At 39.6% G+C, this 27,199-nt stretch overlaps 1 pseudogene; it reads right to left on the bottom strand.

Annotated features, from left to right (window-relative positions):
• Window positions 1-27,199, bottom strand: part of LOC139740612 (SWI/SNF-related matrix-associated actin-dependent regulator of chromatin subfamily D member 1-like) — a 272,207-nt pseudogene that overhangs the window by 80,190 nt on the left and 164,818 nt on the right.

Raw genomic sequence — 27,199 nt, 5'->3', positions numbered from 1 at the left:
GAAAAAAGAAACTCACCAAACGATAACCCCCCCCCCCCCCAGCTCAGTCACAAAAAGACAGTCGTGAAAATATGTGATCCTGGACCAAATTGACACATAATTCTGCCGTTCTTGCATGAGATTTGTGAAGGGTTTGACCCAAACGGTATCACGTTGCATGGCAATCCAAAGCAATATGCTTGGAAGTAAATCAGAGGGTGTATATACTCTCCATCGGACCACATATCTTCACCCCTTCAACAACAGGCGCACCAGAAGACATACACCACTTTCCTCTGTTCAAAGAGGGTATACTGAACCAAGGAAAATTTTTGGGAATCTACAATATATGAGTGTGCAGAAGCAAGATGGACTACAAGTGAATATATAACAAGAGTAGACAACAAATGAGTGCCTTCCCAACTCCCTCCCCTCCCACCCCCCACCCCCACCCCCAAAAAGGAATAATAACAAAGGAGCAAATAAGTTATTACTGTAAATGCGAACATTTTTGCAGCACATTTAGTTTTCATATTTCATGCTACTTTTGGCTAGAGTGAATTCTAAAACCCTTGAAAGAAACAATGCACGACACAGGCTACCCACAACTTTGGGGCTAGCAATTCATTTTTAAAATTCTTTTATTCTTCTAGTATTACGTGAAAAGTGTTCCCCATTCAAAAAAGAAAAAGAAAAAAGAAGAAAAAAAAAGAGAAGTACTCTTGACAGAGAAAAACCTTTGAGATTAGCGTGACAACTTGACAAATCATGCCCCTGTCTCCATATTCAAAGGGTCTCAAAAGTTTCTGTAGTCAACATGACATGCAATGCAAACTCGATTGCCGGCTTAGCCCAATCAACTGAAAATTCAATCCAAGCTTATTTAGCGGCTTACAATAATTCAAACAACGGAAATGGGTCGGCGTAAGCCATTTAAGCCCTTCTTGAGACATGTTGCAAAGTGGACAGTTGACAAGTAACCCAACACTTTTCTTTCATAACAATAAACACAGATTTGGTTAAGAGATTTCAGCACTCAATCACTGTATTGAACATTTCATTTTTCTCTTCAGTCCTTTCTTTTCTTTTCTCGCCAAGTAAACACCTTGAGGCATATAAGAACTTATACCCCTGGAATAAAAAAGGGCAGAATAATAAACTGAAATAAAACCTATCCCACTACAGAAAGAAAAAAAAAAGAGGTGGAAAGTGGGTTACATGTTACTGAAAAGTCTGCATTTCACAAGTTAATGGGAACAAATTCCTGGCATAAAAACAAAATCTGTTTCCTGGTTTGACAACTCAGTGCCACTAATTTCCCAAGAGAGCTGTTGTTTAGAGGATAGAGTTGGTGTGGGTGGTGAGGGTACGGGGTGTGAATTACTCTCCTAATTGCCAATGAAAGTCAAAGTCAATCTGGAGAACCGAAAGGCTTGCCATGGCGGAACACGCAGCACGCCTCCGCGTGAAAGCGAGCGATCTAGACAAAAACAAAAAAGCATGAAGTGCAAGTATGCTGTGATCTGATCAAAACCACACTTTGCTGAGGGACTATTAATCAATGTATAATGCCCCTTTATCTGTATAAAGGGACAGGGCCTCAAATAACTCGTCATTCACTCTCTACATCAGCAAAATCAACTTAAAACAGGCATGTGATACTAATACACCATCTTAACCCATTGAGGACAGGCTGATTTTACTACAACACGCATTTCCCATAGACACTTGCCAGAATATACTCCGGACTCATCTTAACGGGTTAAAAGCTATAATTATGACCTTTTATTTTGTTAATGTCTAAACTCAGACATTTAAAGTTGACTTGGGATTTAGAATGCACTCAGACAATTAGTTGTGAGAGCAACCCAAAAAACAACAACAGTAAAAAAAAAAAGATGACGGCAGAAATACGAGATTTCATACATACACACTGGCTCTCATGAATCTAAAGATGAAAATTGCAAATTATGTCAGTAGAAAAACTATAATGCACAGATTACAACTTTTGTATGACTTTCATGATCATGTTTTAAAGGAAATCTATATTTTGTTTTTTTTTTTTCTTCAGGAAACAGGATGGTATGTGTCAATATGTATTTCGCGGAAATCAGGGCACAGAACTTTGCAGTGAACTTCGCGCTTTACGCAATCCTAATGACACTTGACGACCTGTACCGCAGATGACTGCAATGCTATTTCCTGAAGAGACAATGTTTGGCTCTTGATGTTAGAAGGACGGCTCACAAAATCCACGCTTTACACATTGGATTCAAATCACGGTTTCCGCAGAGTGACATATGACCCTAATTAATTGCTTCTCCGGCTCACTCGCTGCTTCTGCTTAAAAGTTTTCACAGTAAACAGTTACATCTGACTCTTACTCCCTTTCTTGGACAAAATATGGAAGGAGGAAATAAAAATGCATCTAGATGGATCAAGGGAGTTCACTGCAGGTTCAAGTTTTCAGATGTGGTCTAACAGGTTTGCAAAGGTTATGACCACTGTGCATGAATGAATGATACCCACATTACCTCTCACAATAGCATGCAATGCACTCATATAATCCTGTTTGGATTATTTATCCACGAAGATGGTTTTGAGTTTCTCCAGCTGTGATACGATAAAATACTAGCTAACAAGAACCTATAAAGCAATGGCTGATTTTGATAACTTTATATAGCTACCTTTCAATTTAAAGGACAAGTTCACCTTCATAAACATAAGGATTGAGAGAATGTAGCAATATTAGTAGAACACATCATTGAAAGTTTGAGGAAAATCGAACAATCCGTTCAAAAGTTATGAATTTTTGAAGTTTTTGTGCAGTAACCGCTGGATGAGAAGACTACTGCAGTGTATAAATAACTTACAAAGTGTAGATGTCACATGCGTACAACAATATAAGGAAAATATAAAGAGAATTTCACAAAATTTCATCTTTTGTAAAAAGTACACATTCCCCCGACTTGTTACCGACAAATGTTATGGGTAATATTATTCCCCCTGCCTTTAGAAAGAGGCAAGTCAAGTGCTCTTTTATTATGCGAAAAAAGTGAAAATAAGTTGAATTTTCTTTACATTTTCTTTATACTGTTGTACGCATATGACTCACAAGCTGTAGTAGTCTCCTCATCCAGCGGTTCCAACACAAAAATTTTAAAGATTCATAACTTTTGCATCGATTGTCCAATTTTCCTCAAACTTTCACTGATGTGTTCTACTAATATTGTTGCATTCTCTCAATCTTTATGTTTATGAAGGTGAACTTGTCCTTTAAGATCAAAGCGAATACTTCTACTATATTTTCCTGAAGAATCTTTCAGAAAAAAATAATTTTGAATCGTTCACTAAAGGATGAAGATATGTTCACTTGCATTAACCGGCTAAAAAGAAAAAAATATATGCTAACAGATAACTGGGTTAAGACCCCCAAAAATAAGCCTTTATCCTCTTCAAGAATCAAAGGCTGGAATTCACAAAGGCAGAGTAACTCTAGACCATAGATCATGCACAGTTCAATGTCATAATGTCACACATTGCGTACTCCAGCAATGAACGTAAGCTAACACACACATGTGCGATGTCGCTTGCTTGGTCCAATGACTTTATCAAAACTGAATTTCATTAAAAATACTTTTGTGAATTTGGGCCACAGTGTCCTTGCAGTTTCTGCTCATCACAGAGAGACATTACAGAAAGTACCGTCTATTCAATACAGTATCCTTCATTTTTTGTATTCCTTGATCATTTACTGTAAAACATGATATATTCGCGGCATGAATTTTTCGCGAATTGGAGCCGACGGCCTTTTTTGCGGCATGAAATTTTCGCTAACTGCCACTGGCATTCAGTGCATATAGTGTACAAAAGAACTTTCGCATGCATTTTAATTTCGCGAATCTTCACGCTCGCGAAATTCGCGAAATTAAAATGCACGCGAACATTTCTCGTTTTACAGTATCAATACTTTCCATATTGGAAGAGGCGTGCGTGTGTAGCCATTAGTTTCAGAACAAGAAGGGCGCTACGGCAACAGACGTTAATGGCCTTCTTCTTCCCAGCTGACTACAGGGTCACATGTTGCCATGGCGAGTGTCAAACAATCAACATATTTTGATAGTACGCTATTTAAAGAGTCTTCCATCGAACCTGGGGAATGCTGAATTCGGAAACGACCGGAGACAAAATACAAAGGATCATGTGATTAGAGCATAGTATCCAGTCATCGTGTCAAAAAGCGCCACACTGCCATTCACCGCAAGAATAAAGGACAGAAATTAAGATGGGGAAAAAAAAGTGAGCGGAACATGTTGATGTGTGCATATTTACGGCCGCCAAATATTGACAGTTCCAAATTTTGGGCCTTGCCCCTGTCCGCCTCTTGCCCGTCACACCGACTGGCAAAGTATGTCTTCACGAAAAGTCAACGTCGAAATCACATCTAGATTCCCTTCATTTGTCACGATGCGCAGAATACACAGAAAGACACAAAAACTCCTCAAACAAACCAGAAAACAATGTGGTTCTCAAACTCTAATCTGCTTCACTCCATTCCTTTTTTTTTTTTTCATTTTTTTCCTTATACCTTCTGCTGTACAAACCTTACGGTATGCCAAAGTGCTTCTGCTGCACTGTTGAGCAGTATCGCTGGTGGACGGTGGGTTAACTTGATTTAAATGTATTCAAAGTGCTAGTATCCCTTAAGTCTCTGTGTCTCAATACCTCTCATGTTAGTTCGTGTGCACAATGTTTTCTATTCTACACATCATCCTCACAATGTTCGCTATTCCATACATCATCCCCCCCCCCCCTCCCCAACTGGTAAGAAATACTTGATGCTTGGGCCGACTGGTTGCTGGGCATTTGATTGACATCTGTCAAGCAGGGTATTTAAAGTATGCAAAATTGCTTCGGAAAATTATTTACTAGGATCTTCAATAGCCATAATCATTTTTTTTTCTTTTCTATTTTTTTTTTTGGAATGTGCAAATACACAGACATGTTTTTCAATCTAAATGTGTATTTGCTTTCCTCATGTACAGTTAAATTACTTGCACAAGCAAACGCTTACAAAATGTACACAGAATGCTTCTTATGAGGTCATACCTATTAAGGCAGCTTTTGTAGCACATCTGTACCACATATCTCGGTTTTGGAAATTACACAAATAGCCATTTTTTTCTGGTCATTTATGGTGACAAAATCTGTGTGTGAGGCCCTTTTCATTCAAATATTCCCCATGCAGGATAGTCAAAAAACTTGCAAAAAATCAATGCTTGTTTATCGCAAGATTCCCATCTTGATGCTTTTCTCTCCATGTCGCTCTCAGCCAAATAACTTTTCTCACAAAATTCTTTCGTGGAACGAGTCTGGAATTCAAAGAACAAAATCATCACTTCAAGTTATGGTTGCTGACTGAGGGACAAATTCGAGACTCCTCGCGACTTAGTAAAACCGCACGGTCCTCATGAATATTCTCTAACATTCATTGCAAATGTGTCCCAAATTTCGGCTGCGGTGACGAGAAATGCCGCAGAAGTGGGATCAAGGGTCAATATCCACTACTGGAGTAAGATGCGGTTGTGCCGGGCATCTCCTAAAAATAAAACTGAATTCATTAAAACCCTCCCCGTGGGATATATTTCGGTCAATGTCTTCTTGGATGATCCTTCAAGAATTCCTAGATTCGCTCTATCTATACCTTGGCTGGCACAGAAAATGCAGCAAAGGATACCAAAGCTAGGACGGTAGAAGCTTTTACAATTTACACGATGACGTGCTTTCACGTGTTAGGATTTGAGAATGAGAACTAAACCAAGGACTAACAAACAAACTGAGCCGATGGGGTGTGGAAGAAACAGACAGACCAACAGATGGACAGACAGACATATGATGAGATGAGACAAACAAATGATGAGGTTGACTCGTTCAAGGAATATCATGAGATGTCTGACATTATACATCCATAGAGGGCATTAAATACTAAAAAGAGCATACACTTCAAAATCTGGGGGAAAGTCACCTTAAGCTACTTAAGAAGCATTACATAAGACAGGAGAAAGAAGATATACTAGTCATACAGAGAGACACGAATGGTCCAAATTCACAAAAGCAGCTGAAATCAAATCCACAGTTTAAATTTAGTCCACGGACTAAAACAAGTGCAAATTGAGAAAACCTTTCACATGTGCATGTCGGCAAACATTATTATGTTATGCACATTTACCCAATCAATATCTGCATAATCCATGGACTAAATCCAAACCACCTTTGTGAATTCAAGCCAAATGAATGTAAACTAAACACACACTCATACAAGAAGAGAAGACACACATTTATACATGAAGACAGTCCTAGATACAGTATGTTTTCCTCCCTTAAAGGACAAGTTCACCTTCATAAACATAAGGATTGAGAGAATGCAGCAATATTAGTAGAACACATCAGTGAAAGTTTGAGGAAAATTGGACAATCGATGCAAAAGTTATGAATCTTTAAAACTTTTGTGTTGGAACCGCTGGATGAGGAGACTACTACAGCTTGTGAGTCATATGCGTACAACAGTATAAAGAAAATGTAAAGAAAATTCAACATATTTTCACTTTTTTTCGCATAATAAAAGAGCACTTGACTTGCCTCTTTCTAAAGGCAGGGGGAATAATATTACCCGTAACATAATGTTGGTAACGAGTCAAGGGAATGTGTACTTTTTTCAAAAGATGGAATTTTGTGAAATTCTCTTTATATTTTCCTTATATTGTTGTACGCATGTGACATCTAAGTTATTTATACACTGCAGTAGTCTTCTCATCCAGCGGTTACTGCACAAATACTTCAGAAATTCATAACTTTGGAACGGATTGTCTGATTTTCCTCAAACTTTCAGTGATGTGTTCCACTAAAATTGCTACATTCTCTCAATCCTTATGTTTATGAAGGTGAACTTGTCCTTTAATGTACAACACATACACAGTGAAATGAATCTACTCATCAAGACAATTGTGGCGAAGTGGATTTCCTGTAAAAAGAAAAAAGAAAAAAGGGGAGCCAAGATCACCATGGCACTTGGCGTTGCCATGGCAAAGCAAATTGCAATTACGCCAGTGGTACAGGAACAGGTTTGTCTCGACAGCTATGTTCTACTGCCCTCTCATGGAGAAAACTGGTAATGTCAGCCAATGACGACAGTTCGGGGTGGAGTATCAACAGCCACTCCCCCCCCCCCCCCCCCTTTCATTAAATGTTTACACAAAGCATAGGTATTTGGAGTACCTCAACAGTCCCACCTGTGCAATGTAATGGGATAAAAGAATAAGACACGACAAAACACCTTTGCCAAATATTGTGATCCCTAGACCTGGCATGGAAACCGATTTAATTCTGTTCAAAACAATTTGCTCTCTCTTTTCTTCTTTTTTTCCTCCCTTTTTACTGTCACTGTTATTTCCTGTCCTGCCTTCTCTGTTTCCGATCCAGGCTCAATGAATGGACGTGATGTGGCTCAAATGGTTCTGATGAATGAAACTGCCTGCTACACAGAAAGAAATATAGGGCAGGGAAGGGGGGGGGGCTGGATTTGTAAAACACTGCCCTCTGGGATGTGCTGTCATATTACTCACTTGCAAAGCATTCTGGGAGTTCCAAATACAGTGGTGATTTTGAATTCTTTTTCTTCTCTCTTTCTCGTTTCGAACAAGATGAAAAAAGCTGGACGAATGAAACCAAATCCAAGGAAATGACTGTTATATGTTATGGCATCAAGGGGTAGGTCGTGGCTAAAAAGAAAGAAAAAAACTACACTGAAAAACAACAACAACTTAGAAACAAAAATGGCTCCTAATGATTGCTATGTGGTAAACATATTACAACACTGCACAGTGATATTGCTCTAAAAATAAGAATAAAAATCTGGCAATTTGGACCCATTTACCACCGCCTGGTAATCGCTCTACGCACTCAAATAAAACACAACAGTGTTAGGCTAAATCTGAATTTCATCTTTTGAAGGACTTGGGTGGGTATGTGGCTATAGGAGAAATACAACTAGAAAACCAAAACAAAACAATAAGTGTTTCACATTTGAGACAAATCAAGCTCAAATGGTAAAGCTACTGGCCAACACTCACTGGCAAATAGTTAATTGTGCAAGCTATCCATTTTGGACTAAAGTGATAAAAAAAAATCTCCAAGTACAAAATATCACAAGTTTTGGCCATCGTAATGCCATGCAGTTGCGCAGATTTGTCTTTCTATCATGGCACCAAAATAGGATCTACGTCAGTTCAAGACTGACACAAATGTTTTCTTTCTTTTTTTCTGGTGGCCCCTTCTGTGGAATGGAATGACAAATCAAAATCAGTACTATATCATCCTTGACTATCCCAACAAAACATTACATCACTCATACCACGCTCCCCAACCCCCGAAAATATACTCTCACAACTTTCAAGGTCGCCATGAAAGGAGGAAAACCGGTAATCAAATTATCTGGAATCTTTGCATTTTAATGTGGCTGTGTACTTGGCCTTTTGTTTGTTTGATCGGCTTTATTTTTTCTTTCTTCCCCCGTGAGTGACGCCTTCTTCTTCATCACGTACGTCGCATTTTAACTGTCCGTCAATCATTCCGTGACGCAAGTCAACACGGCCGACAATGCGTGCAAGAATAACAACTCTTTGTCAAATGTTTGCTTGTTATGTCAAGCCTGCCCGTCTCAGTGTGTCCCCACCTGTCTCTTCTCTTTCTCTTCTTTACATCAAATTCTCTACATTCATCTTTCCACTTGAATATCACAAAGATGGGCGGTTGGGGGGGGGGGGGGAGGGAAAGGAGGGGAGGGGCAAAGGGTAGAGATAACGATGCTTGAATTGTTTGCAATTTGTCAAAAAATCTGGTTGCAGATCACTAATATTTGCTCCCAAATACTGAGCAAAATGGGTCGAGACAATATGGCTGAGAGGATGACTACCACCAGACAAAGTACTGTCCGGGGATGGAAACTGGGCTACAATGTCGAACTTCCGCACAAATTTCACATCCGAAGGACGGGGACAACTGGTTTGAGCTGCGCAAACTTAGAAATAGCAGTCTGATGACTTCTTAGACCCACACTTTATTATTAATGGTGGTTCAAGATAGTCTGAAATGAGACTAAATTAAAAAGACTAGTAATTTGCACTTCAGAATCGACTAAGCATTCATGAGACATGGAGATTGGATGAAAAAAAAAACAAATCAAGTCATGTAAGAGACCGAGTCATCACAAGTTAGCGCACTGAGACAAGGAATACGGCAGGAATCTTATGTGTAAGATTGTAATAATGATAATGATGGAGTCTTCTAATGCACCATGTCTGTCACTCAATGGCACTTCTGGCACAGAGCAGTGAGACCTTGACATTGCTTCATTAGCAAAAAGCCACAATTGGGGGGAAAAAAAGCATAAAAAGTTACTAGAGCAAAAAAGGTTTTGAGACCTTTTTTGAAAAGAGGGAATGAGGTCTCCATTCTCAGTTTCACAGGCAATGAGTTCCAGAGGAAAGAACCAGACTAAGAGAGAGTTTATAACAAGAACCCTTGATTTTGGTCGTCTAGCCAGGCTTCAAATGAGGAGGAAGAAATTGCGAGGCAAACATTACACTTTGTGATGAAAAGGAACGAAGAAAAATCAAGCGATATGGCTGATGGGGATCGTTATCCCTATTACACCGTCAGCGTATTCAATCGTAGAACTGCTCGGTTTATTGAAAGTGACAATCCTAAACAGAGCTTTGCTGAGGAGACAGACTCCTCAATCTTCTCGACGTTAAAACAAATTAAAAACTCAGTGTTACTTCCTCGAGTCCACTTGTAACTGTTTAAGTTTTTCTCAAAAATCTGCCACCCCCAGCCGTTGCCAGAAAACAATAATTCAGGACACAAACAACAAACAGGCAATATTCCTGGAATTGTTGTCAATTATTCACTGCTGTCTTTCTGCAAACTCTCTCTCCCTCTTTCTCTTCCCTCTTTCACTTCTCCTACGTCTGTAGTTGCTGCAATTAGTGTCAGTGAGGTTGGTCAGCGGATATCGCCCGCGACACATCCAAGAAGCGTCCCTTTTGCCCGCTTCCGCCAGACAGGGCGGCTGGCCGCGTGCGACCCGTCCCCAGCAGACAGTGGGCAGAGTGAGTGGCCGTGCGTGCATCGGATACCGGGAGGCGTAACCGCCTTGTGGCGCGTGGGCTACCCACTTCGCCCCGCGACGGAGAGGTGTGAATTTAGACTCTGCCCGCGTGTCTCGTTCGTCAACGATTACTGTGACGGCGGTGTAGGAACCCTGATTTTCACAGCACGGGCAGAGAAGCAAGTGTCTATAAATTATCAGTTGGGCGCGAGCCAAAGAAAACATTGTCGTGGAGCCAAGCAACCCCCATCAATACCCACATGCTGTGTTTCTGTTGCTTGTTTAGAATATTCAGGCCAAGGCAAAATAGCCCATGCGTTGTCAAGTGGTGACACCATGCGATGAAACAGTTTTGGCAATAACACACATATACGCAAAATAAAAAAAGAAAATAAAATTAAAAAGAAACAACAACAGAAGTATGAATAATAATTGTCGCACTCATATGACTTGATCCTGGATTAGCTATAACAGCACACTCTGGGATTAACCTATTATGATAAAGCTCAACGTTGTGTGACACATTAAACTGGATCTCTCTGTTCATCCCCCCCCCCCATCCCCGTTTGCGTAAAAGTGACTACTACAGAAACAACTGCTGCACACTGTTTACTTGGATGCCTTCCCTTCTCACGCAATCACCACATGCATGGCCCTGTAATTCACATTCTGTTGAACACATTAACGGTCATTCATTCTGACCAACTAAAAAAAGGATTGACCTTTAACCCTCTGTCCATACATGTAAGAAATACTTTCCAATTCATTTCTATCCCTCACATCACACTATTAATGGAGTTATTCAGTTTGGAATTCATGACCACAAAATGACATTATTTCTATCTAAACGGGTGCAACAGGATAGAGATTAAACAGTGAATATTCTGGGAATCTAGTAGACAGATCATATTTCTTTCGGTATAGAATTCCAACCACAGAAAACATACAATGACATACAGAGACAAGGGATCTACTACAAATACAGCTGTAGTAACCCCTTATAAAACTTTCCTAAGATGATGCAGAATGGATGCTCACTCATATTCCAGTCAACTTCGTCATAAAACGTCCATCAGAATTGCCATGTTTGACAACTGTTTCCAATGAACAGAAATGATTGAAATATTAAAGGAAATACATTATACGTATAGGATTTTTTTTTTTGAAAGCTCCCGAGATAACACAACCAGTATGCTACAGAAATCAAGGTGACAGGCAGAAATGACTTATTGGCAAAAAAAAAAAAAAAAAAAATACAAAATACAAAATGTTGGTATTTTGAGGAAAACTTTTACATCATGGCTCAACTTTCATTTTGACTGTACTGTACAGTTACGTCCCCAAAAAAAATTACAATCAGATTTCGCGTTGATAACACCCAATATGATTAAACTGTCTGAATGCTACTTCAAGGTCTTAAAATATAACATCTTAGCTCTATTTTGCAGAAAACCCCATTCAATTTGGTTAAGCGGTCACAGAGAAATGTGGATTGTTGTAAAGAATGTCATGAGTCTGATTCTTCCAAGTTTAACACTTCAATGCTCTTGTGTGTGAATACAATAGACAAAACTTGGAGGGAAGAGATTCCTGACATCCTCTACAAAATTCCTCATTTCTCTTTGACCACTGAAGCAAATCGAATTGGGCTTTCTGTAAGATGTGGGCAATGAGTTATAGTTTCATACCCTGAATTTGTATTTAGATTGATTCCCTATTTTAAAAGATATCATTGCGGAGCTCCCGGTGTAATTTTTTTTTTTTGATATACGGTATAACATTCAATCCAGACTCAGAATGAAAAAGTGCTCTTATGTGAAAATCAAAGTCAGGGATAGTGTAGGGTCCAGTAGTTTTCATCCAACCATTTTCTACATCCAGTTGAATTCCATATGTATATCTATATGCTCCCATCCCAATATATGCAGTATAGATGTTGGTTTCATTCATTTTCGTTTCTGCCCATAATCTAACATTTGCTGTACTATTCCCAAGGCACAAGAATAAATGAAAATGAAAATTTCAACACCAAAAATGCACAGAAAAAGTATGTCACATATGATTTTGAAATCATTGCAGAGACCGTTACTGTATAAGCCATATATTCTACAGGGTTTTCATTTTTCCAATTTCGGAAGTCGCTGGCTCTTTGCGAATTGAACAATACACAAAAATATCAATTTTATCCAAACATGAATGTGACATGAACACGCTCATTTCTCCGTTCATTACTGCCCCCACGACTGCCAATATGACCACTCACAAAAATTGTAGGAAAGTCCTGATTTGCATCAGATCATGAAGAATTCAAAATAGTCCACCATTTGCAGGATGCTACATATTAACTTGCCCACCTGCCCTTGGGCAACTACCCCTAACTGTTGGGCAAGTAAAATGAATGAAAGTGTCAGGCACTTGCCCTAATATCCATTTCGGGCAAGATATATACACATGTATAAACGCGAGAACCTCGTTAACGACCTAAAAAACCATGACAATTATCTTGTTATTTTAGGTTTCTCATTATACCAGGGTAGAAAAACAAAGAAATATACAGAGGTAGGACCTACAAAATCACCTTGTTACTAGTATATCAAACAGGGTCTTGTTTTATCCAAACTCTTTTAAACGGGGTTTCACTGCATCATGTAATCACCCGTATCCAAGTGAACTCCAACTAGAGAGAATGAAAGCAGCACCTAAAGTATGGAGGTGTCTGTTGCACATTGAGGCTCTAAACTAGGTAAAAAGTTTTTCAACAAACACAACAAAACAACACCAACAAAATTAAACTAGGTCACCCATTTACGGATGTCCTATATTTCTTCTAGTCCCGTGGCACCTCCGTGTTGTCATGATCGACTAAAGGGTGGCGACTGGGTGGGCCCACCCTGCTCATTCTGAGAAAATGAAATCTTCGCATGTCACCAGATAAAGAGCTCGTCATCACCAAGTTGGAGAAACTTTGCGCACTTTGCAGCGTGGGTGATTGGCAACAGTGTGGCATTATCTCACTCGTTGCCAGGTATGTTTCATTTAAATATTCTTACTCTCTCTCTCCCTCTCATTCTCCCTCTCTTTCTCGGCTCACACACAAATTTAAGTGCTTTTCCTTCACCTGTTTTGACGTCTGCATTTTTCCAAGGTGGTCTGTGGATTCAAAACTCACACACACACACACACACACACACACACACACACACACAAAGACAAAATGAAGCAAAAGTGAAAAAAAAAGAAAACAAGAAGACGAGATAGATTCTACTTGACACGGAGGAAATTAACCTAAATTCCTGTAATTGCACATTAGCCAAAAGTAGAACATACAATTCACACATGAATGGAGGAACGAATGACATCAACTCCCCTTGTGAAAGTGAAGAGAGAGTGATAAGAAAGAAATAAGAAAACAAGATGGGAGGTGGGTATGTTAGAAAAGAGTTCCCAACAAAATGAACCACAATATGCAGACAAAGATCGAGAAGGTCAAAGAAGGTCAAGAAAGAATGAGAAGACAATCTTTCTTTAAAAAAAGAAAAGCTGACTTCTTAACCCGTTGATGACAGGCTGATTTTACTATGTACAACACACATTTCCCATAGACACCTGCCCGAGTATACTCGGGACTCATCCTCAAAGGGTTAAAAGGTAAGCACAGTGCTCAGAAGGGCTCCAAATTCATCTTCCAGCATTTGGAATTTGCTTGCAATATATTGAAAAGGTCTGCCAAGAAATTTGTCTGGCTGATGCAATCTGCCGGGATAATGAGTTGTTTTGGAGCATTTTGAGATCAGAAGTGTAAAACAATTTAGATCGGAGTAACGAACTTTTATTCCAGAAGAGCCCTCCCTTTTAGTAGTGGGTAGGTAGAATGTTACTGATGATTGATTGTGCCCTAGCAATTGTATTTCCCAAGAAGCTGCAGGCGATTCACTCTCACACGAAAGATCAATATATACTGCTTTGGCCTGATTTGTCAATTCTTAATAATTGATTATAAAACATTATCTTTTTGGATAATATTTCCTTTTTTGTCATCATCCAGCTGAAATGATATTATCCCAGTGATATTCCACACATTATCTATTCATATGTGTCCATTTTAGAGCAAAAATTGATAGTTTTTGCAGTCATATGGAAAATACATTTTACCTTTAAATTCAGTGTGCATTCCTTGGGTCAGAATGTTGTTCCAAATAAACATCTCAATAGTTTTTTTTTTTTTTTCTAAGATTTTCATTTGGGATCTCAAGTGAAAGGTATAATGTTTTGCACTCTTACTGTATATACATACCCTTTCTACCTGATCACTTACATAAGAATGTATGATAAATTTGTGATATTGTTGTTGTTTTTTGCACATATTCTTTCCTTTGACTCCTTTTTCATATTCCCCATTTTCTTCTTTCTTTTAGCTTCTGCTCTGTCCTGATTTTTTTTTTCTTCCTTTCAAAACGAGGGCGCTGCGACTATTTAGGCAAACGAGGGTCGCCAGTGACAAGGGTGTTTAGCCCACTTACCGGTTGAGTCTCCTGGAGGAAATATTAATTTATCCGTTTGTTGCATGTTCCTGGCATGCTTTGCCACAAGTGACCTGTCATCTTGGATCCCGCCCCGTGACGGCTGATGGCAGGACTTTGGGGGTGCAGCGGCGCGCCCCTCTCCGCCAAACTTGGCATCACTCGGCAGCATTGTTGTGCATCATAGTAGTTTTGTCTCATCCCAGTTTTCATGTCTTTTTTTCCTCTTTCTTTTTCATCCCCTACCCCTCCCCATTCCCTCTTTCTCTCTCTCCCTCACTCTCTAGTCCATCTTTCATATTCTTTGCCACTGTAACAGGGTGACGGTCCTAGAATTGTTGCGAAGAAAGCGACGGTCTTAGAATCGCTGCAAATTCTCCTATACATCCATGGGTGATTCTTTTAAGGCTTAAAATTGACATCAGGGATGGATGCATTCCAAGAGTACATCGGCATCTAGTTGAGACAATGCATGCACAAGTTGTCATAGCAACAGCAAAGGCTGGTATTGGATGAGAACACCAGGACCCCATTTCATGAAAAGCTGGAGGAGGCTCCCTGCATCAGCAATCGCCAACTGGCAGTGACGTCCATGGCAGAGCAGAGAGATAGCAACTCCTGCCGGAATGGGAATTGTCATGGTAACAACAAGAATCCAGCTTCCTGATTGGCTGTTGCTATGGGAAGTTGCCATTCCAGCAAGAGTTGCTCCTACATCTTTTTTAAAATGGGGCCCAGCTCATACTCCTTTTTAATCTTTTCAGTTGCTTTCTGGAAACCTTCTACCAGTAAAGCATGCCGTGAAAAATATAACCCCAAACTGCTCCTCGTATTGCTGTTCCTTCGTGGTCATGATATTCAATAAAGAGCCACAACCAAAGTTCTACTTTCATTTTGGTATTTAAAGTCAGTTTAAACCAAGACATGATTCTGTGTCAGGCAAGACAGTATTCTGTTCTTTCCTTCCAACCTGACACTTGATATCATGAGAAAAACAAAATCCTATGTTTCCGGCCCTACATGAATGAATGTGTATGCAATTTCCTGAACACTTGAGCAACATATTCTGTCCAAGTTATTCCCATTTTTTGTAGAAGTGGTATAGTGTGCCATCGCACACATCTCAGACTATAGAACTTGAGTACTGGGGTAGAGGATTTCAAAGTTATGCGAAATAGTGTCATGTTGCCAGAAAGGTACCTGGTAAAATAATAAGAAATAATTTAAAATACTCACAATTTTATTATTTATTTTTTGAGAGGGGGAAGTAGAGGAAGATGCTAATGATAGCCTCGACTTCAGTCATCAGAAAAACATTATCAAGCCACTCCAAATCAATAACTATATGTCATAGAATTCCAAATCGATGGGGAAGCTGTACACAGCACAAAGCGGTCCCACAAAAATTACAACATGATATCTCGTCCATGTACCTCCCAATCCTTTCTCCCTTTGTGATTTCACTCAAACTCTCATTCCCTCTCCCCGCTTCACAGCTCCGTCGACAGGGGAATGTAAACACGTCTGAAGCTGTCGCTTTTGTTTCTTGTAGGGATTCTGAGAACATGCCATTAGTCAACATTCGTCAAAAGTCGTCACAGTTCTCGGTGAGAGGGGGGGATACCACAATATTTTGCTGGGCCGAACATGACAAAATAAGTAGGGCCGAAAGTGCACTGTGCCGAACCTTGTGCGCACACGCAAACCAGCTGTCAAACTTCATCACGGCACCGGCCTCCTTCCAGGCAAATGTATTCCCACAATATCGGAAAAATGCCGTGTGGCAGCGCAGCTAATGATAGAACCCTTCAGCTCTCATTTTGCGCAAGTGGCCAAAAGTACAAAAAATTCACTCCCGCTCCCAGGATAGCATCTCAGAAAATTGCATCACAGTGGAAGGCCTGGCCTGGGAGGAAGATGAAAAAAAGAAAGAAAGGACCCAGCAGAGCGCATCAAAACAGCTGGGAGAAAAATCGGCAGGAATGAGGTGGAGAGATTGGATGGAGAAGCACATGTTTTGAATAACTGCAGATGGGGGCATCTACCCCCCAATCTCACCCTTCGGTTCCAATCATGTTGGACCTGGGCGAAAGAGCGCAATGCAAGACCCGAATGCAGAGACATTATTTATGGTGGAGAAAGAATGTAGAGTGTGAGTCTCAACAGTGATCTTGAAGAAGCAACAAGTCAAGCCAAAACTTTGTTTTTTTCTTTTAAAGTTTACTCTGCTTTGTTTATCGGCACAGATGCCCAGAAACTAAACTGAATCAATGAATAGAGATCACCTAATACCCCTAATCCATATTGTGTCACCATGACCATCCTATTGGACTTTTAATAGGCACATTGCTACGCCTGAGTGGGCTTGCTAACCTTACGACTGGGTCAAAGTTATTGCGCCTGATTATCAAACTGCCCTACATTGATGTAAATGAGCGCTGAATTGATCAGTGATTTTAAAGTTAATTTTGGGTCAATGGTAATTTTGATGGACTTTTGGATGCTGATGAAAAAGCTTGGCAGTTTAACCGTAGTGCCTGGGCACATGAAGGGGTTATCTGGTGTAGATAAAGGAGAGGAGAAGTAGCTGGTCCCGGCATTTTAGCTGCACAGGTCACCACGGCAACTGCATCATCATAGGGAACTGCATCCTCACAAGAGTATGGTAGAAAATCCAAAATTCATGAATGTATTTAAACAATCCAAAAGTGCCACAACATTTTGCTAAACTGGCATTTACCATTTTCCTACATGTTGAGGATTTGGAGATAACATTTTGGAGAGTGCATACAAATGTCCACAGATTCCCCATATGCAGACACTCACAAAATGCTCTTTTGCTCATTGCTTTCTATACTGGATATGAAAAGAGTTAACTTCTCCTGTGGTAACACCTACTGTGTGGCTGAAAATGCTAACACCTTCCCAGAGACACCAGCACTGAGCCTGATAACAGCTATATTTTGTTTTTGTTTTTGTTTTTCTCAAAACAACATATTCTTGTTTATTCACTCTGTTATTGTTTATAGAGCTATAAACAACATGATCATGGCTTGGTGGAAATACAGCTGAGTCTGAATTGAGCTACTGTAAAACGCGATATTTTCGCGGCATGAAATTTTCACGAATTGGAGCTGACAGCCTTTTTTGCAGCATGACATTTTCACAAGTTGCCTCTAACATTCAATGCATATAGTGTAGACAAGAACTTTCACATACATTTTCATTTTGCAAATCTTGGCTCTTGCGAAATTTGCGAAACATTACTCGTTTTACAGCATCCCACACTTTGGTGCTACTGCAACATCTGCACCTTAACCTTCACTCTATCAAATGTGTTACATGCATTCATTTCAATGACAATGCAGGAAGTTTTGCCTTGTCATCCTACAGACAATACTTCTTTGGCAGGGAAAGGGGGGGGGGGGGTAGATGGGGGTAGGGATAGGGGTAATCCTAGCATTAAGGACTTTGCCCCAGAAAGACTTAATACTGTGTGATAGTACTTGATATCCTTGGCACCTACTACAATATTCTGAAAGCTGATTGGTCATTGCTAGGGCTGTTGCTAGGGCTGTTGCTAGGGTTGTTGCCAGGGTAGTTTCAGCCACTGTAAATTACTTTACAAATGTATGTCTGTCATGTTGCAAGCATGTAATGTGATCTCAGCCATCCGAGTTCCTTGCGTCAGCAAGGGAGGGGGGTGGTCTAATTTGGCTGCCAGCGGGACCACAAGCGACCAATCATCATGGGACGTGTTTGATCAAATTCCAGGAATTCAAGCAACCCTGGGCAAGGTGACACCTCTGCAAATTGAGTCCTACTTCACAAACTTCCAAACGTTAGTTACGTTCACATGGAGGCCAATCATTGATGCTAGCTAATCATCAATGATAAGAGTTTCCCCCTTAAATTATGACGAGTATCCATGGGACACCTCCATAATGTAATCCTTTAAGATTAAACTATCAAGAGAGTGTCCCACTCGATAAAACCACAGAACTAGAGGAAATGTACACATCTACACCGGGCTAAACTACAAGCTTATCATCAAAGTTTAAAACTTTGAGACAGTCTTTAGGATAAGGAATATACTGTATTCGCCAGATATTTAGTGAGTCTAAATTTTCGCGAATCAAGACTTCCCAACGATTTCGCGGGTGGTTAAATTCGTGATCATGGAGTCCTGTACTGAAAGGAGAAATGTATACGCATACATGTACGCCACATTCATATCGGGATCAGAGTCAATATTTTCGCGTGTCTTTAATTTCGCAAATAGCAGCTGACTTGCGAAATTCGCAAAAATAAAAACCTCGTGACATATTCGGCGTAAACAGTAGTGTGAACCAAACTACATGTAGTCCCTCACAGAATCTTTTGGGGAAGGCACAAGAGAGAGAGAAAAAAAAAATTGCAAACATCCAAAACATTGAGCTCTTCACTGAATACATGTTGCAAGAGACTTTGCAAAGAAGCTAGACATGGAAATTTGTCAATGTTGACAAATTAGGTGAGCCGATATATCCGTAAATAAATGTTTTGAGCCCAAAATTCGATTCAGGTGACGCTATCCATTACATATCTGTGATTCGAGGCGAATGGCCAAGTGATTTTTGAGATTCTTATCAAAGACAGGTAATCGAACCTGCAATCTTGCGTGCAGAATTTGAGATTTGATAGGTCATATACTAACAAAGATGCAAAATGAAAACTCATATGAATGCACGGCTCCAAAAACGGACTAGAGGGTGTTTCCTAATATCATGAATGTAATAATAGAAGTTCGCAGTTTGCTTCAAAGCGGGAGTTGTCAAGTTCTCTTTCATCACGCCGGGAAAATGAAAATATGTTGAATTTTATTCATATTTTCTTTACATCATTCTTCATATGTGACATCACAAACTAAAGTAGTCCTCTCATCCAGCAATAGCTGCATCCAAACTTTAAAAATTCACAACTTTTGAACAGATTATTCGATTTACCTCAAACTTTCACTGATGCTTTCTACTTATGTTGCACAATTCACTCAATCGACATGTGGGTTTCATTTCCCTTTCACAATGTATCTATCTTTTTATTCTATCATTTGAGCTTAAATAGAAGAAAATCTCATTCTATCATATAGAATTACTGGCCTTTTCTTTTGTGTTTTTTTGTTTTGTTTTGTTTTTTGCTTTTTTTAAAACAAAAATGTTCCCCCATGGGGTAACATACAAAGAGTGGAAGAATGTTTCAAATTTTCCGCTATCAAGTCACTTACCATGTTCATCTACCAGTTGTCTCGTATACAACTAACGCATACAACATTTAAGTCCAAAATGACGTGGCTTTGTCTCTGAATTCAAACGAGGCTGGATGTGCAACCATCAGCTCTATGTTCACATCTCATATAGATATCTCAGAGAAAAAAAAGCAAATCTATCTACGCCACTCTCGAAATGTCATTCCCTGGTCTTCATGCAGGAAAATAAAATCAAAAGAAAGAATAGAGAAGAAAACATTGAGGCTTTTTGTGCAGCTATATTGAATTCCCTGATGGCTTTTCGACTATAATCAACAAGAATGTATGCCCAATTATCATCTTTATACACTTCTCTTTTTTTTCTTTTTTTTTTGCCTTGACTCAAAAAATCTTTCACTCTGAGAGGTAACTCTTCTCATCTTTGAGGTGCTATTAAATGAGGTGAAATTTTAGGATTTATTAGTCAGACAATCAAATCATGTATGAAAATGTCTTATACGCTAAAAGCAGGTGTATTTCATACCAACGGGCACGGCGATGTTGCTGTTATTGCGGTGCTACTTAAAATAGGCAACATTTATTGCAAAAATCGTTGTAAGTTAAAGTGTTTGTTTCATTATCTGGGTTTTCTTTCACTAGAAAGAGCTATATATGTTTTATGAATGTTCAAAGCAAATGCATACTTCCTCCCACGTATGAACAGTATGAAAACTTATGAACAGTATGAAATCTATATCTTGTTTTCAGACATTAGATAAATATGATTTCATATTTGGTTTCTTATCGTACAGAGGGACAAAAAGTCCTGACAGGAGATTGTCCTCAAAATACAGAAAATGTTCTCGGGTAGTTGGGAACATCAGCATTCGATGATGTCAGCTGAAACCTTTCCTTGCAAACGGAAATTCAAAGAGCTACTTCAGAGAGCTAACTTTGGCCAGAGGCAAAATACCACTACATGAATTGCTGCACTGTTGCCACAGCAACTGGGCATCCACTTACTTCCACGAGGTGGTTGTCCGGTCCGTAGAGGTCCTTGTCGAGCTCGATGACGAGGCTCTTGAAGAAGGAGGAGAACTTCCGCTTCTGGCGGGTGTCGTACTTGGGTGCGCTGGGCTATGAAGACAATAAACAATATGTTTGTTGCTATATATATTCATATATTTGCTCATCTAAATACCATTTTAAAGAATAAACTGCATAATAGCGATGGCAGCACCCTCACAGGAAAATGGTGCTTATACCCAAGAGTCTGCTGTGAGTGAATAAAAACCATGCTTTTTTTATTTTCATCTTTGTTTTCTTCTTTTTCTCCATTAGTTGTTGTTATTACTATCATTAGATATACAAGAGTCTACTATGAGTGAATAAAACCATGCTATTATGATTTTCAGTTTTGTTTTCTTCTTTATTCCTTTTGTTGTTGTTTTCACTATCATTAACATCATAAAACAATATATCACGCACAAACAAACTGTCTGTGTAGTTTTTTTCCAAACTGTAGACATGACATGGATTCACAACACTGCACATCCGTCATGAAGCAAGTTACAAGAGGCAAAGCATGTCACATCATCTCAGCATTTCGATTGTTTGTACCGCTCCGTGGATCAAAAGTCTCTTGACAACTGAGGCCCTGACAACAAAAGGCGTCTGCAGACAAAATGTTTTGACAATGTAACAGAGTTTGAAAACAAGGTGGCCTCTACAACTGTCAACATGTAGCTATACTTTCACTCTTTAAAATATTTAAAGGGAATATTTCATCTGCCCAATATGTGGGCTCAGCATATTAAGATTTGTGAAATAGTCGCTGAAAGTATGAGGGATATTGGATATTGGATAATTCTATCAAAAGTTATAAAACTTTGATGTGGTTTCCCTCTCTTACCTCTTCAGCAATTTATGTTATCAACTACACAAAGAACGAAAGACCCATGGGCCTCGATCGCATTCACACGAACAGCACACTCTGCCATCATGGCACTCCAACTGAGGCAAACTATTTCAAGTCTTGAGGTTGTTAGTTTGCTACAGGCCTCTTGGGCAACAACCTCCTAACTATGGGTATTTGCCCCCTACCCTTCCAACCTCCCATCCCAGAGGGCAAAACGTGGAATTAACCACAGCTTTGATAATTCACAACTTTAGAACAATTTGCTTGATTTCTCTCACGTATTCACCAAATGTTTTGCTTCTCTTTCTGCAATCATTAAATCCCTACATATCTACATTTATCTATCCTTTTCTCTCTCTTTCGTTTTGTCTGTGTGTCTGGTCATCCATATGTCTATCTACCTGTATCTATCTATCCATCTATCTATCTATCCACATATATATCCATTTATCTGTCTGTCTGTCTATCTATCTATCTATCTGTCTTTCTCTTTCTGTCTATCTGCCTATCTATCCAGCTATCTGTTTATCTATCCATGTATCTATCTATCTATTCATCTACCTGAAGAGAGAGAGAGGGAGAATTTTCTTTCCCTTTATGATAAGGGTGATCTCCCCTTAATCTCATAATATCTATAATTTTGCCTCTTAGCTTATTACTACAAAAATGAATGGCCTGAGTTAGTCTCAGTTCAAGTCTTACATCCTCCAGCAGACGGCCCTCCACCCGGAGCTCCCAGGATGGGACGCAGGCGTCTTCCTCATCCGCATCCGGCTTCCCGGGGTAGTAGGTGTTGGAGATGAAGACACGCAACTTGCGCTTTTGCTGCAGAGATGGACATTAGTGGGAAGAAAAAGATCAGAGAGAAGATAGCAATAGGAATAGGTGCATAAAAAAGAAAATAGAAAAAGAAGGACAGATAAGTGAGCAGATAGATACAATAGGCAGAAATATAGAAAGGTTGTTACAGAAGGGAAAGAGATATAGAGAATAAAAATGATAGATTAGTTGAAAGGCAATGATAGAAGGAAAGAAAGAGAGCAGAAAGATAAGGAGGGAGATTGATAGAGAGATGGAGGTAGATGAGGAAGAGAAAGAGAAAACAAAAACAAGTTAACTATCACTGTGAAGGACATGTCGCCATCAACATCAAAGAACAAAGCTTATGAAATCTATGATTGTTTGTATGCTTTTTTGTGTAACAGTGTATTAGTGCTCGTGCAGTACAAAAGAAGAAGGGGGGGGGGGGGAGGAGGGTTCATGGATGACCTACAAATGGATTACGTGTAGTCAGGCTGACAGAAAAACAGAATGTGCCATCATATATAAAACTGCCTTACATTCTACACGGACTGTCAGAAATCGGTCTCAGATAACACTGTCCTCTTCACCTGTTTTGTTTGTGTGTGTGTGTGTGTGTTTTTTTTTTCTTTTCTTTTTTTGGTTCCAGGCAGGTTAAACTCTGAGTGAACTTTTCGCGCACTTCACAGGCAGAGAAAAGAAATAGAATAGACTCTTTGATCACTGTGTAAACTAGATCACTGATTTGTTACAATATCCACAGAATCTATCACGCATCTCACCCTCTTTCTCTCTCTCTCTTTATCGCCACTCGGTAAGTCACAAGTCTAAACATGTGTGTGTCATGTGTATGCATGTGTGTGTGCTACGTGTGTCCTATCACATCTGTCTGTCTGTCTGTCTGTCTGTCTGTCTGTGACACAATACATTTGAGTACAGCGGAGTCATCATCTGCCTGTTAAAGATTCTTTACCCCCCTAAAATAATGTGAATGATGAATGTGCGGAGAGTGCAAATACACACAGCGATGAGAGGGAGGGGGGCTGCAGGGGTAGATGGAGGGGGGGGGGGGGGGGGTAGCTGCAGGGGTAGAGGAAGGAGTGGAGGGGATGGCATTGAGGAAGATGAAGTGGACCTATTGAAGACGCGACACAAAACCTTCACAAACATAACCCAGATATCATACAAGCCTTGTCGTAACACAATCAATTACACCATTGTCAGCTGTCATTTCTGACAAATCTCTTTCTTCCCCGGAGTCATTTATACCCAAGCTCTCTCGTTCTCTCTCTTTCTCTCTCTCTGTCCCATCACTCTAATTCAGCAGAGTTCTGCAACCTCTTTTTTTTTCTCTCTGTCCCTTTATTTTCTTTTTCCCTTTCTCACACCAATCCAAAAGCCATTTTTTCATTTTTTTTTTCTGCTGACTCTTTTACCATTGATATTTGCTTATTCAAACATTTGTTTTCCTTTGCAATTTACTTACATCTTTTTACACTCTTCTTCTAATGTTAGATTAACCTGGATTTTATTCCTATGAAGATAAGTGGAAAGTAGTATTCATGATTAACACAATGTCTTGTTTGAAACACAAAGACGCTATTGAACACTCTACACAATTTCTGCACTTAATACCTTCTTGCTCTATGCACTTAATGCAGAGCAAGCCATACACTCATCAACACATATGGCCAGTAAAACTGTAAAGGGCATTATCGCCCAATATACTTTGTTATGATATTAACCAATCCCCCAAACATTCTCACACAACCACAGACCTTGATACAGAATGCACCAAGCTCCCATATGAAATACTCGTTTGACATTGTGGGTTACAAAAATCAGAACCAACCGTGTTACAAGCCCATGTTGTATCAGGGGGATGTGAGACATGATGATTAGGAACACTCTTTAATAACGGGTGAAAAACCTCCAAGATGAATCTTTTTAGCACCACACATATGCTTCAACCTGTTCCATTCTGAATTCTGAAATCCCTATAGACTGAATACACAGGCCACCAGGTTCCTGTATGGAACGGGTTAATTCCCTTCATTTCAACTTCTTTCTGCTATTCATGGATGTAAGTGAGATAGAAAACGAAAGGTTCACTGCTCGCCAGGTCACAGACTCTTTCATTCTCTGTTTTGTTGTTGTTGTTTTTTTCCCCTGAAGGATGGCAAGGGAGGGAAAAAAAAAACCCTTTTAATACCAATCTGTCTTCTATTATTTCCCTATCCCATTTTTCTTGAGACAGAAATAGACATGCTTATCATAGCTCCCAAATAAATTCATGAGTGTGGGTGAAGGGAGAGAGAAAAGAAAGGAAAAGATGGAAAGAAAGAAAGAGGGGGAGAGGTAGAAGAAGAAGATAACTGGTAGAAATCCTTTAAAATTGGCCCCTGGCGGATATAATCTCTCATATTTCAGGTAGAATTGCATAAATTGCAGGAGAAAAGAAAGGACTGAGTAACCTGTTGAAGTCTAGACCTAAGTATATACTCAGGCAGGTGTCTATGGGAAATGCATGTTATATGGCAGTATCAGCTCAACCTCAACGGGTTAAAAAAAGAGTAGGAAAAATGATATATTTCTAACTCGCACTCTAGCGAACAGCTCACGACGTCACATATGGAAAATGATATTCAAAGAAAATATAAAAAGAGAGAAAGGGAGAGAGGGAGTTAAAAAAAAAGGGAAGTACAGCTGTATGTCATACAGATGAATGAGATACAATTGAAACAGCACACAAAAACATCAGTTGGTATAGCTCGGGGTAGTTTTTGACCCTTTCATGTGTTTAGCCTATTTATCACTTGTCAAATCTCCACATCTCAGAAGTATCAAGGTGGAGATATCAAAAACAACAAATGAACAAAAGCAAACACACACACACACCCACACACACACACACACACACACACACACACACACACACACACACACACACACACACACACACACACACACACACACACACACACACACACACACACACACACACACACACACAATAAAGACTTTATGTGTCCCTGAGCATGGGTGACAAGTGGCTTTGTTTTTGCTTTTCACATTGTGTCTTGTTTTCAATTTCCCTTCCATCCTGTATGTTTGTTTTGTTACTCTTTTATTCTTGTCCAAACTTTTCTCCGTAATCTATCTATTTCTCATTTCCGTTCCTGCCTAGGCAGTTGGGCGCATTTATTGCTTGGTCCCAAGATGTTTGTTTTATTAAACCCAAGAGTCAAATTGTAAGGAAGTAGGGCAGTTTATTCTTAGCAACCAATGGGAGAAAAAATAGAAAAGAGAGAGATGGAAAAAAAAAAGACGCTGAGAAAGAATAAAGATAGAAGAAACTGAAAAAAAAATGGCATCCCCTCGGGCCAATATTTCCATTTCAGTGAAAGCAGCTTTGCAATAAAAACTTTATCTTAGCATTTCAACTTGACATTTATCGCCTCTCCTGCAGTTTGCTCTTTGGTGTGTGAAAAGATATTGCAGCAAAGCATCGTTAGTCGGGGTCCTGAAGTTCTCCATAGAAAGGGGAAGAGGGGATGAGGGATGGGGGAGAGGGGGAAAAGGGGAGGGGGGGGGGGAGAGGGGAAAAGGAGAGGGAGAAGGGGAAAACATAAAGGGGGGAGAGATTAAAAGATTGCAAGCCCAATTTCTATGGAGTTAGAATGAATGAAAAAAAGAAGAAGATAAGAGATGCGTCGATACAGGAAGAATGATAGAACACTAAGATGAAGGATAGACAGATTGAAAGAGAAAGAATGGCAGGATGAGAGAAATGATGAGAGAAATATATAGAAAATGAAAAAGATGGAATGACTCATGGATGGAGATAAGGAAGGTAGGATGTGAGAGAAGCCACATTCACACTAAAATTTAGTTTTTAAAAACTGATGTAATGTGATGGTAAAACCGTTGATTGGTTTGTGTGGGCACACAAAAATATCAACTGTCACAATCTGCATTCTGATGTAAAAAATTAGTCGCGCTTGAATTTTCTTTGTAAGAATCTCATGATGATTTGTCCCACGGGGTTGTCTGAACAGCACGTGGAGATTTCAACAATTTCTCAAAATCCCATAGTGCAACTCATCGCAGTAGGTCCACACACTCAGATGCCTGGGTTAACACTGTTGACTTTAAAACAAAAACCTCTCGCTATAATTTGTCCTGCATAACATCTGTGTACGGTGGCAAATAGAATTGATTTGTGCATTGCCATGCAAACTGTGATGCAAAAACCGATAATTCCTGTGTGAATGCAGCCATTCTAAAGAGAATGAAAGAGACTGAAAGACTGCAGGAAATGAGGAAGATAGAATGAGTGACAGAAAGAATGGGTGCATTTGAGCGCCGCCCTAAAGCATACTGTACTGTACCAAAGCTGCGCCAGCGGAGCGCTCAAATGCTCCCAAAGCGTACCATATCATAATATACATTGTATATTTTCTAAATGTGCAATATCAGCCGGATAAAGCTGATCTGTGCCGAGCTCCACCAAGACACATTTAAAGGACAAGTTCACCTTCATATACACGTGGATTGAGTGAAGGCAACAATGTTAGTAGAACACATCA

The sequence above is a fragment of the Diadema antillarum genome, unplaced genomic scaffold (assembly GCF_040938485.1).
Source record: "Diadema antillarum isolate AM-2024a unplaced genomic scaffold, OU_Dant_1.0 scf00000030, whole genome shotgun sequence".
Lineage (NCBI taxonomy): Eukaryota > Metazoa > Echinodermata > Echinoidea > Diadematoida > Diadematidae > Diadema > Diadema antillarum.
This window is presented reverse-complemented; position numbering and strand designations above follow the sequence as displayed.